General features: G+C 35.5%; 1 protein-coding gene across 2 annotated transcripts in view; it reads right to left on the bottom strand.

Moving 5' to 3' along the window:
• Positions 1-3,619, bottom strand: part of LOC106873239 (plexin-B) — a 287,941-nt gene extending 284,322 nt beyond the window's left edge. The window contains exon 1 of one of the 2 annotated variants that reach the window (XM_089363453.1): positions 3,013-3,619. The gene's annotated coding sequence lies outside the window, so the exon portion shown is untranslated. The remainder of the gene's footprint in view (positions 1-3,012) is intronic. The other variant, XM_089363460.1, reaches the window with a different exon arrangement.
• Between the last annotated feature and the right edge of the window lie 8,449 nt (positions 3,620-12,068).

The raw sequence follows: 12,068 nt of genomic DNA, 5'->3' as shown, positions 1-12,068 counted from the left end.
TTTCTCTCTCGCACACACACACACACACACTCTTCAATACTTACTGAACAGATGTAGTGAAGGTTATGTACAGAAAACAGAAAATATACAATGCATGCGAGACGCTTTTTTTCTTTCTTTTTCCTTCTTATTTTTCCCCCTCCACCTTTTAGTTCTCTATGAACGCTACGTGTTCATACGAAGGGACACCCACACACACACGCGCAAATGCATATGTGTGTGTGTGTGTGTGTGTGTGTGTGTGTGTGTGTGTGTGCTTGCGTGAATATACAGGCTGGACAAGAGAAAAGGGAAGAGATGATAGTGTAGGATTTTGTATACGCAATTCATCTACAGACGTTACTGGGATGTATTCAATTTATATACGTATATATATATATATATATATATATATATATATAGAGAGAGAGAGAGAGAGAGAGAGGGAGAGAGAGAGAGTGAAAGAGAGATTGAGAAAGAGAGAGGAAAGAGAGAGCTACACACAAAATATATACATACACACACGCACACATATATATTTATATAGATGCATATATATATACACACATACATACATATAGATAGATAGATAGATAGATTGTGTATAAACATGAATTCATAGAAAACACACATAAATTCATAATGGATGAATGTACACACACACACATCCATCCATACGCAACCACGCACACACAAACGCTCCCTCGCACACATACACACACACACACACGTACACACACTCGTGCGTGTGCGAAATGTGTTTGAGTATGTGTGTGCGTGTGTGCACGTGTATGTGTGAAAAAAAAAAGAATAAAAAGAAACAAGCAAACAAAAAGAAAAAGAAAAAAATCGAACGTAGTTACGCCCGAGCGGTTAAGAAAAGTTCGTTCATTAATCGTGAGGTCCCGGGTTCGATTACACAGAGTGGAAAACATTTTTACCTCAGTAGCGCGTGGGCCCAGGCCCAAAGTCACGTGAATGTAACCAGAATACCCAGAAATCGTGGAAAGGCTATCGGGTGGAATATACGGGTGAAGTGAAGGGGCCAATTTTGTCACATACTGCGACACGCTAATTTTGTCTAAGAATGAAGTTACGGGTGTTACCAGTACAAGGATCTGAGAGATACTCAACCACTTACACTTAGAAATTCAATGAGTGGGCAGTACAGTTGATCGAACAATTGGAATAAGTCATCGGCGAAAATGACGGAGATCCATACACTATATATATATATATATATATATATATATGTGTGTGTGTGTGTGTGTGTGTGAGTGTGTATTATATATGTGAACACACACACATACGCGTCAATGTACATATATTTAAACATATATACGCACTTCATACACACACAAATATATACATATATATGCTTCTGTATACATTAATGTATATCTGTATACACAACACACACACGCATACAAGTATGCATCTATGTATTTATTTATGTATATATATATATATATATATATATATATATATATACAATCACATAGATATTAACACATATACATGCAGTCATACGCACACACCTGGTTTTATGACTGAACCAGACAGATCTCTCTTTCTTTCTCTCTTTCTTTCTCCTTCCAATTTTTTACCAGGCATCGTTCAACGAATAAACTAAAACTCCGAGAGAAATTCTTCCATCATTCTGGTTAGAATCAATTTTCGGTAGAGTCGAAGAGAATACATTAAGAACAAGTGGAAGAACACTGCATTTATGAAGCAGTGGAGAGACCGCGCGTGTGTGTGTGTGTGTGTGTGAGAGAGAAAGAGAAAGAAAGAGAGCGAGAAGAAGAATTTGGAAAATATGGAATTGAAAGAAGGACGAGGGTGGGGGTGGTGGGTGGAGGAGAAGGAAGTAAAGAATGGAAAGCAAGAAAGACTCACAGAATTATGAATTTCAAGAGAACAAGCAAGGCCACACGAAGGACTACACATACACACACACACATACACATACACACACACCAAAATTTCACTCAACCATTATATATGTATGTATGTATGTATGTATGTATGTATGTATGTGTGTGTGTATGTATGCATGTATGTATGTGTGTATGTGTGTATGTATGTATGTATTTGTGTATGTGTATATTGATATAAGTGTGTGTATATTATACATACAGATACAAATATATGATTTGACTTTTGTGTAGGATCAGTGTGTGTGTGTGTGTGTGTGTGTGTACACATCGTCGTCGTCGTCGTCACCATCATCAAAACAGCATCATCCTCTCTCGCATTCACACACACACACACACACACACACACACACACACACACACACACACACATAAACAATCGAACAAGCTACAATCATTACCAGCCACACATCACCATCATCATCACCAACATCATCGTCATACACAGCATCATCGTTAACATTAAATATACAAAGCGCCACCACCATCACCACCAGCATCATTATTATATTTATTTTCATCTTCGTATACACACTCAAGCAGGCAGTCATCATCCTCATCACCATTATATACATCAAACACACACACACACACACACACACACACACAGAGAAAGGCATACACACACCAACATCACACGCTCATGTTACTATCAGAAATATTAACGGACACACATAAACACATACACACACACACATGACAACACACATACACTTCACTACCATGAAAATACACTCACACACATACATACATAAACACACACGCACACACACAAACTCATAAGCCCCACGTAACGGACACACAGACTCGCGCGCGCGCGCAGACAAGTTCTACTAATATATACAAAATGTTATATATATACACTACACATGATTGGGTGGGGGGTCCTTTCACCAGTGGTTAAATGTTGAAATATACATACGTAACAGCAAATGAAATCAGACATAAAGAGGAGCTATATATATATATATATATATATATATATATACACTCACACAAATGCATACATATATGTATATATATTTATATACACTTGTATATATTATATGTCTGTGTGTGTATGTATAATGATAGAAAATAAAAATTATAGACTTACCTTCCGTTAAGTCCAGTGTTTAATTTTAACCAATTTATAACAATTACAGAATTTACACAGAAAATACAAGCATATATATATTTATATATATTTATACACCATATATTTTGCAGGTGTATCTTTATACACACAAGCACAGGTTATACACATCTATGTGTGTGTATATATATATAGAGAGAGATAGAGACAAATTATGATTGCATATGATCTGTATTCTTACATATGTATGTAGATGTATGTATGTTTATGTATATTTATGTATAGATGGATGTATGGATGTATACAGAAATGTCTTTTTTTTTTTTTGCTTTGACGATGTTGATGTTGTTGTTTTCCTTTAATGTTTCTTTCTCTCTTTCTTTTTTTTTTGTTTTCTCTGTTTAATAATCCGGTTGGAGAGGTAGTAAACTCCGCGATATTAAAACGGGAAGAACGATCAGTGTTAAAAAGTTAGAATTGAGGCGAAGCAGGAAAAAATCCGAATTTTGTGATACTGGAATCATAATTTGGAAAGATTGTTTTGAGTGATTTCTTTCACAAAAGACTGGACTGGTAGCTTAACGAGTAAGTTTAGGAGAAAAAAAAATATTAAAAAAAAAAAAATAAATTATAACCTAATATAATTAATATATGTTATGAATATAATAATTATTATTATTTTTTTTTTTTTTGGTTTGGTTGTGAAATAGTTTCTGACCAAACTCTTGTATCGTGAAGAAACAGAGCGCTGAAAAAAAAAATGACAAGAATCGCTAGCAGTTAGTTACATATATTGGTAGAGAGAGAGGAAGGAAGGGAGTGAAAGAGGAGGAAGAGATTGAATGAGAGAGGTGGAAGAGAGAAGGAGAAAGATTGAAAAGAGGTGCGGAAAGAGAGATAGAAAGACTGAGTGCGAGAGGGAGAAGACGGAGAGAAGGAAAGAGTCGGGCAATAGAGAGAAAGAGAAAGAGAGAGAGAGAGACAGAGAGAGAGGAAGAGGAAGAATGTTTTAATAAGGATAGTAATGATAATGATAATAATATGAGACTTAAATATTAGTAAAGGAGGGAGGGTGGGAGACAGGGTTTCGAACGAGAGACAGAGAGAGGTTACAGGAAATGTTTATATATATATATATTTATATATAAGAGCATGTGTATGTATATATATAAGAATATGTGTATGTGTATATATATAGTGTGTGTGTGTGTATTGTGTCTATTTAAAATGAATGAGAAGGAGAAAGATAATAGAAAAAGAAAATAAAAACTAACTGTTATGAGTGTTGGAGAGTATTTTATAACACGAAGAAGGGAGCGACCGACCGTCGTTTAAAAACTTGTGACACAGGGCGTTAATGTTTTTTAGGAGTGTTGGAATTAAAAGAGGAATATGGTTGGGTTTTAGTGCTTCGGATGGAATTGAAGAAAAAGAGAGAGAGAGATAGTAAACGAGTGTGTGCGTTTGAGGAAGAGAGATAGGCAGACAGAGCGAGTGAGAGTGAGTGATGGATAAATTGAGAGGAGGAGGAGGAAGAGGAGAAGTAGAGAAAGTAAGTGTAGGAGGAGAGGCTTGACTGGAAAAGGTTGACGGCTGTGAGAGGATGAGAAGGTACGGAGGAGATTGTTGTGATGTTTAAGGGGAAAAGATACAGAGCGTGAGAGAGAGGGAGGAAAAGAAAGCGTAGAACGGAGGAACGGAGTGAGAGGGTGGCTAAAAGAGAGACAGGCAGAGAGTGAAAGGGACGAAAATGAAAGCGAGAAAGACAGTAAGAGAGAGAGAGAGAGGGAGTGAAAGAAAGGCAAAGATCGTGAGAGAGGGTTGAAAGGAAAGAGTGAAGAACTGGAAAGCCGTGAATGCGATAGTAAAACAGTAGGGAACGGATAGCGGCGGAGTGGGAGGGAGAGAGGGCAGAGAGTGAGAGAGAAAAAAAGGGGGAATAAATAAAGAAAGAAAGAAAGAAGGTATGAAAGAGGTGTTAGTGTATGTGTGGGTATATAGATATATAGATATATGTGTGTGTGTGTGTGTGTGTGTGTGTGAGTGGCGCGCGGTTTGATAAAAACAGATACACCACACTCTCGCACTGTAATATAAAGCAGTCAGCCAGAGTGAAAGGTAGTGAAGAAGAAGAAGAAGAAGGAAATATTAGAAGAAGAATATTAAGAAAATGAAAGGGGAATATAAAGAAGACGATGATGATGATGATGTGATAAAAAAATAAAAGAAAAACCAAAGTAGGGCTAAAAAAAAGGGGGGAAATAACAAAAAAAAAACACCGATACAAGCTTTCGCAGTGAGAAACAATATTTGGTTGTATTGTTTCAAGTCAGTCGTCTCACTCACACTCACTCAGATTCAACTCTTACTCACGCTCGTCACATACATTCACCCATTCACTCAGTCAGTCAGTCAGTCAGTCAGTCAAGTCAAGTCGATTCGTCCACTCGTAGAAGTCACTCAGTCAAGAGAGAGAGTAGCTTGAGTGAGGACGCTTGCTTGCGTCTTTCCGCCGCGCACCGACTCTAATGCATGATTCTACTTGCTGTTTGTCCCTACTGGCAAATAGCACCTTGTTTCGTTCAATATACACACTAGCTGTATGTGCGTGTGTATAATATGTACATGTGTAAGTCTGTAGATATATATATGTAGGTATGTGCATGTGTGTAGATAGATCTATGGAGATATATATATATATATATATATATATATATATATTTATAATATGTGTGTGCGTGTATAATATGTACATGTATCAGTCTGTAGATATATATGTAGGTATGTGCATGTGTGTAGATAGATCTATGGATATATATATATATATATATATATATATATTTATAATATTTGTGTGTGTGTATGTATATGTGTAAGTCTGTATGTAGGTATATGCATGTGTGTAGATAGATCTATGGATATGTATATATATATTTATAATATGTATGCGTGTAGATAGATCTATGGATATGTATATATATATTTATAATATGTATGCGTGTAGATAGATCTATGGATATGTATATATATATTTATAATATGTATGCGTGTAGATAGATCTATGGATATGTATATATATATTTATAATATGTATGCGTGTAGATAGATCTATGGATATGTATATATATATTTATAATATATGTGTGTGTATGTATATGTATAAGTCTGTATGTAGGTATATGCATGTGTGTAGATCTATGGATATATATATATATATATTTATAATATATATGTGTGTGTGTGTATGCTTGTATGAGTGCAAATAGTAGCGTGATTATATGTGCATACGTGAATATGTTTATAGATATATGTATGAACATGAATGTGTAACTATGTGTGCGTGTATATATGTATTCAATGTATTTTAGCATATGTGTATGTCTGTGTACCAGCAATTAGGGCCTTATTTGATATACCGGTGTGTATGTATGATTGTTTATGCATATAATTGTATAACTATGCGTGCGTGTGTGTATATGCCTTTTATTTACCTCTGTTTGTGTACCTATATGTGTGTGTGTATATATATATATATATATATATATATCCCTTTAGTTCTATGTATGAGTGTTTATATGTATGTGTATATATATGTATAAGTAAGTATATTATGTATGTGTGCAAATATAAAACCTTCCTTGATAGCAATCTGTGTGAGGCTTTCCTTCATATATATATATATATATATATATATATATATATATATATATATATATATATATAATATATATATATATATATATATATATAAATATATGTATATATGAATATACACGTGTGTGTACCTTCTCTTAAGCTATGTGTGTAGCTATGTTTATGTGTATGTGTTTGTGTGAGAGAGTGCGTGTGAAGTGAGTGCCTTTTTCTCAGCTGTGTATCCACTTATGCATATGTCTGTGTGTACGCATGTATGTCTTATTTCGCGGTCTCTGTATTAGGTATGCAGGTACATGTGCTTACTCGCTCCCTATGTGTAAGCAGTCTGCATGCATACATGCATGTTACTGTGCAACTATGCGCTTGTATGTATATATGTATGTATGTATGCATGTCTCTTCCTTACCTTTCCATAGGTATGTATATACGAATGTGCTTTCCCGGCTTTCTGTTTGTATGTTTTCACATGTATGTGTATGTATATGTATATTTGCGTGTTTTTTTTTTCCCCTCGAGTTTGTATACGTGTCCTCCAAAGCACTGAACATACATATATACATAAACACACACATACACACATATATGCATGACTACATATCTAAAAGTGTCGGACTGTGTGAGTGTTGCTGTATATATGTATATATCAATATATCTCTAGATATGTATGCGTAGAATTGTATGTATATATACATATAGACATATTTATATAAATATAGACATATATATATATATATATGAATGTGTCTAGATAAATGTAGGGTTATATATATAATAATATAAACACACACACACACACACACACATATATGTGTGTGTGTTAGTGTGTATTTATATGTAACACTGTTTATTTACGTGTGTGTATGTGTGTGAGAGAGACCAATGTGTTTCGCTCACTTTCAATCCGACACTACTACTAAGGATTTGAACATTTTCATCGTACTTCAACCCCACATCCACCACCGCCGCCGCCGACTCTTATCCCCTCTTCATCTCCTCTCTTCTTTCTTTCCTTTCTTTTCTCTTTCTCCTTCCCTTCCTCGTCCTAGTCCTCCTCCTCTTCCTGCTCCCCCCCTTTTTTTTCCCTTTCTACATTATTACTTCGCGTCTTCATCTTCCTCTACTTCTTTTTCTTCTTCTCTATTGTCGACTCTCCTCCCCTCCTTTCAAAAAGCTCTACTGTTACTACCACCCTCTTCACCCACTACTATACTTCTATATATTTTTCTTCACTATTATTGATATTATTATTATTAATATTAGTATTAGCGTTTTATTACCTTATTATTACGCCTTTACATGTTGATGTTCTTGTTCTTGTAGGTGCTGTTGTAGATGCGGTTATTGTTGTCCTTTTGTATGCATGTATTTATGCGTGTGTGTGAATGTCTTGCCTTTTCCTATCCCCTCTTTTCTTTCTTTTTTTCTTTCTTCACCCTCCCCCCCATACGCTGTTTGCTTTTTTATTTTTTTGTTGTTGAGGGGAGGGGGTGATTTGTTTTATTTGGTTTTTGAAATGCTTTGAACCAGTTCCACTCAGCCATCCCATAAGATTTCATCGTAGAAGGTTCTTCATAAGAACTTGGTATTTTCATGGATGCATGCATGCCTGTATGTATGTATGTATGTATGTATGCACGTATGTACGTATGTATGTACGTATGTATGTATGTATGTATGTATGCGTGCATGTATGTATGTATGTATCTTTGTATGTATGCACATGTATGTATGTATGTATGTATGTATGTATGTATGTATGTATGCATGCACGTATGTACGTATGTATCTATGTATGCATGTATTTATGTATGTTTGTATGTATGCACATGTCTGTATGAACGTATTATGCACGTACGTATGTATGTATGTATGCTTGTGTGTATGCGTGTATGTATGTATTACACTATGTATGAATGTACATACATATGTACGCACGTATGTATTACGTACGTACGTATGTATGTGTGTACATGCGTATGTGTTTGTATATATGTATATATGTATGTATGAATGTATGTACATACGTATATGCGTATGTGTACGTATGCATATGTGTATGTATGTATATATGTACATACGTACATGCGTATGTGTGTATGTATGTATGTATGTGTGTATGTATGTATGCATGTGTATGTATGTGAGCGGGTGTGAATTGGTTAGTATTCAAAGATTTGGGGACGGGTTGTTATTTTAATGATGAGTGCATGGGGCAAAAAGTTCGTAAGTAATGTAATCCTTCGAGATTGGTAGACGACGGCATTCACCTACACAACCTTCCCTCATAACATAGATAAAGAGACTAAACTGGAAAAAAAAAAGGTAAATGACGGTGTCTCCTGACACCGACACTCTCACGACCAACACCGAAGGAATGCTGATAATAGAAAAATTAATATTTTCAAATTTTAAAACCAGGCCAACAATTTCGAGGAAGGGGCTAAGAAATTATATCGATCCTAGCGATCAATTGGTACTTATTTTATCGACCCAGAACGAATAAAAGGCAAAGTCGCCCTCGGTGGAATTTGAACTCAGAACGTAATGACAGGAAATACCCACAAAGCATTATTGCCCGGCGTGCTAACGGTTCAGCCAGCTGGCTACGTTCAGAATGATGATCATGTTTTCAAATTTTGGCAGAGGGAGAGCAATTTTGGGGGAGAGGGTAATAGCGATCAAATCGACCCCCAGTGCTTGACTGGTATTTATTTTATCAATCCCCGAAAAGGATGAAAGGCAAAGTTGGCCTCAGCGGAATTTGAACTCAAAATGCCAAGACCAACGAAATGCTCCCCAATCATTTTTGCTCGGTGTGCTAACGCTTCGGACAGTTCACCACCTTCAGAATAATAAACAATACTCTTTTACTCTTTAACACGTTTCAGTCATTTGACTGCGGCCATGCTGGAGCACCGCCTTTAGTCGGAAAAAAAAATCGACCGCAGGACTTATCCTTTGTAAGCTTAGTACTTATTCTATTGGTTCTCTTTTGCCGAACCGCTAAGTTACGGGGACGTAAACACACCGCATTAGGTTGTCAAGCTATGTTGGGGTGGGGATGGGGACAAACACAAGCACACACAAACATATACACACGCATACATATATATATATATATATATATATATATATATATATATATATATATATATATATATATATATATATATGATTGACCGTTGACTGGACACTATTCAATTTTTTTTCTCCGTGTTTTTCTCCTTGTCTCCGTATTCTTTCTGTTGAAGAGCGTAGCTCGAAACGTCAAAGACTTTCCGTATTCCCGAGCGTCATACTAATATATCCTTTTGTTATTTACACCACCTGTCCTCGTCTGTTGCTGTTTTTTCGTATATTCTCCTATATATATATGTATATATATATATATATATATATATATATACCACGGGCTTCCTTCAGTTTCCGTCTACCAAATCCACTCACAAGGCTTTGGTCGGCCCGAGTCTATAGTAGAAGACACTTGTCCAAAGTGCCACGCAACGGGACTGAATGATGATGATGATGATAATAATGATAATAATAATTTTGGCGCAAGGCCTGCAATTTTAAGGGTTGTGGTTTGTAGTTTATATCGAACCCAATATTTGGCTGGTAGTTTATTTAATCGATTCCCGAAAAGGATAAAAAGAAAAGCTGACCTCGGCGGAATTTGAACTGGAAACACCAGGACCGAACACTGCAAAGCATATTTTCTTACTTGTCTGACAATTCTCTCAACAACTTGTGACGAAACACCTCCACCACCCCCAATTAACGCTTCCTAAGATTGGCACAAGGCTGATATTGGGTGGAGGAGTGGGATGAGTAGGTGGCGGGGAGATGCCATTCAATTACAATGACACCAGTATGCCACCGGTACTTACTTACTCACTTCATCGACCTCCTCAGAATAAGAATGAAGGACAAATGTAGGAATATGATGAGCTCGGAACGTACACACGGAGGAAATAGCTTAATATGTTATTAGTAAATGATGATGATGATAATGATGATGATGATGATGAGGGGGAGAAGATGATGATGGTGATGTGGGGGTAAAGAAGTTGGTGTTCATGGCGATAACAACAAATATAACAAATGGCGAATAAGGATTTTAGATTATTGTATAAAAGAAACTAATTTTTAATTAAAATTTTCGCTGTTTTTGTTCATCCTTGCAATGATCTTTCTGCTTAACATTTTTCTGCTAAGAGATTTATATATATATATGTATATGCACAGTTATATATATATATATATATATATATATATATATATATATATATATATATATATATATATAGACACACACACACACACACACACATACATACATAAATACGTACATACATACATATGAATTTGTGCGTGTGCATGTATGTCAATGTAAGCATAAGTATGTGTATATGTATACACACACATATACATACATAGACACGCATATGCATACACGCTTCACATATTCATATGAGTGTGTGTGTGTGTGCATGTACGTCTAAATATTCATATGCATCTGTATGCATGTGTATACACACGTATGCACATATGTACGCATCTACGTATACAGTATGTATAGATGATGTTAAATGGATGCGTGGATGTTGCATACGTACGTGCTTATATCTATCTATCTATCTATCTATCTATCTATCTATCTATCTATCTATCTATCTATCGATCGATCGATCTGTCTATCTGCCTGTCTGCCTGTCTGTCAGTCCGTCCGTCACTGTCACTCTCTCTGTCTATGTATCTGTCTATCAATCTATATATCTTTCTATTCATCTCTTTCTCTCTCTCTCTCTATATATATATATATACATACATTTACAAATATACATTCATATATATATGCATGTGATTGTGTGTACGTATACATCTATCTATCTATTTATCTATCTATCTATCTATCTATCTATCTATCTATCTATCTATCTATCTATCTATCCACCACACACATGCACACACACACACACGTACGTGCATACATACACATTTATAAATGTACATTCATAAATATATATATATATATATATATATACACACACACACACACACACACATACACATATATGTCGAACATAGCCGCTACATATACATATACATATGTGTGTGCGTGTGTCACTGTGTATGCATATACATATATGTTCGTGTAAGTATGTGTACACGTGCGTACATGTAAGAACATACCACATACGTACGCATCTATCTATATGTACGCAAGAAACAATTCACATTCACCGATGTTGGATTTGACAGCAGAAATTGCATCGTCAGTAAAAGTCGCTGTAAATAGCAGCTTAGCTCTGAAAGACTCAGAACAATACAATGTATTCGGTTGGTAGATGCTAAATACACACACATACAAACTATACAAACTAGTGTTGTATAACATGTTTATTATATATTATTGAACT

The sequence above is a fragment of the Octopus bimaculoides genome, chromosome 15 (assembly GCF_046866305.1).
Source record: "Octopus bimaculoides isolate indiv1 chromosome 15, ASM4686630v1, whole genome shotgun sequence".
Classification (NCBI taxonomy): Eukaryota; Metazoa; Mollusca; class Cephalopoda; order Octopoda; family Octopodidae; genus Octopus; species Octopus bimaculoides.
This window is presented reverse-complemented; position numbering and strand designations above follow the sequence as displayed.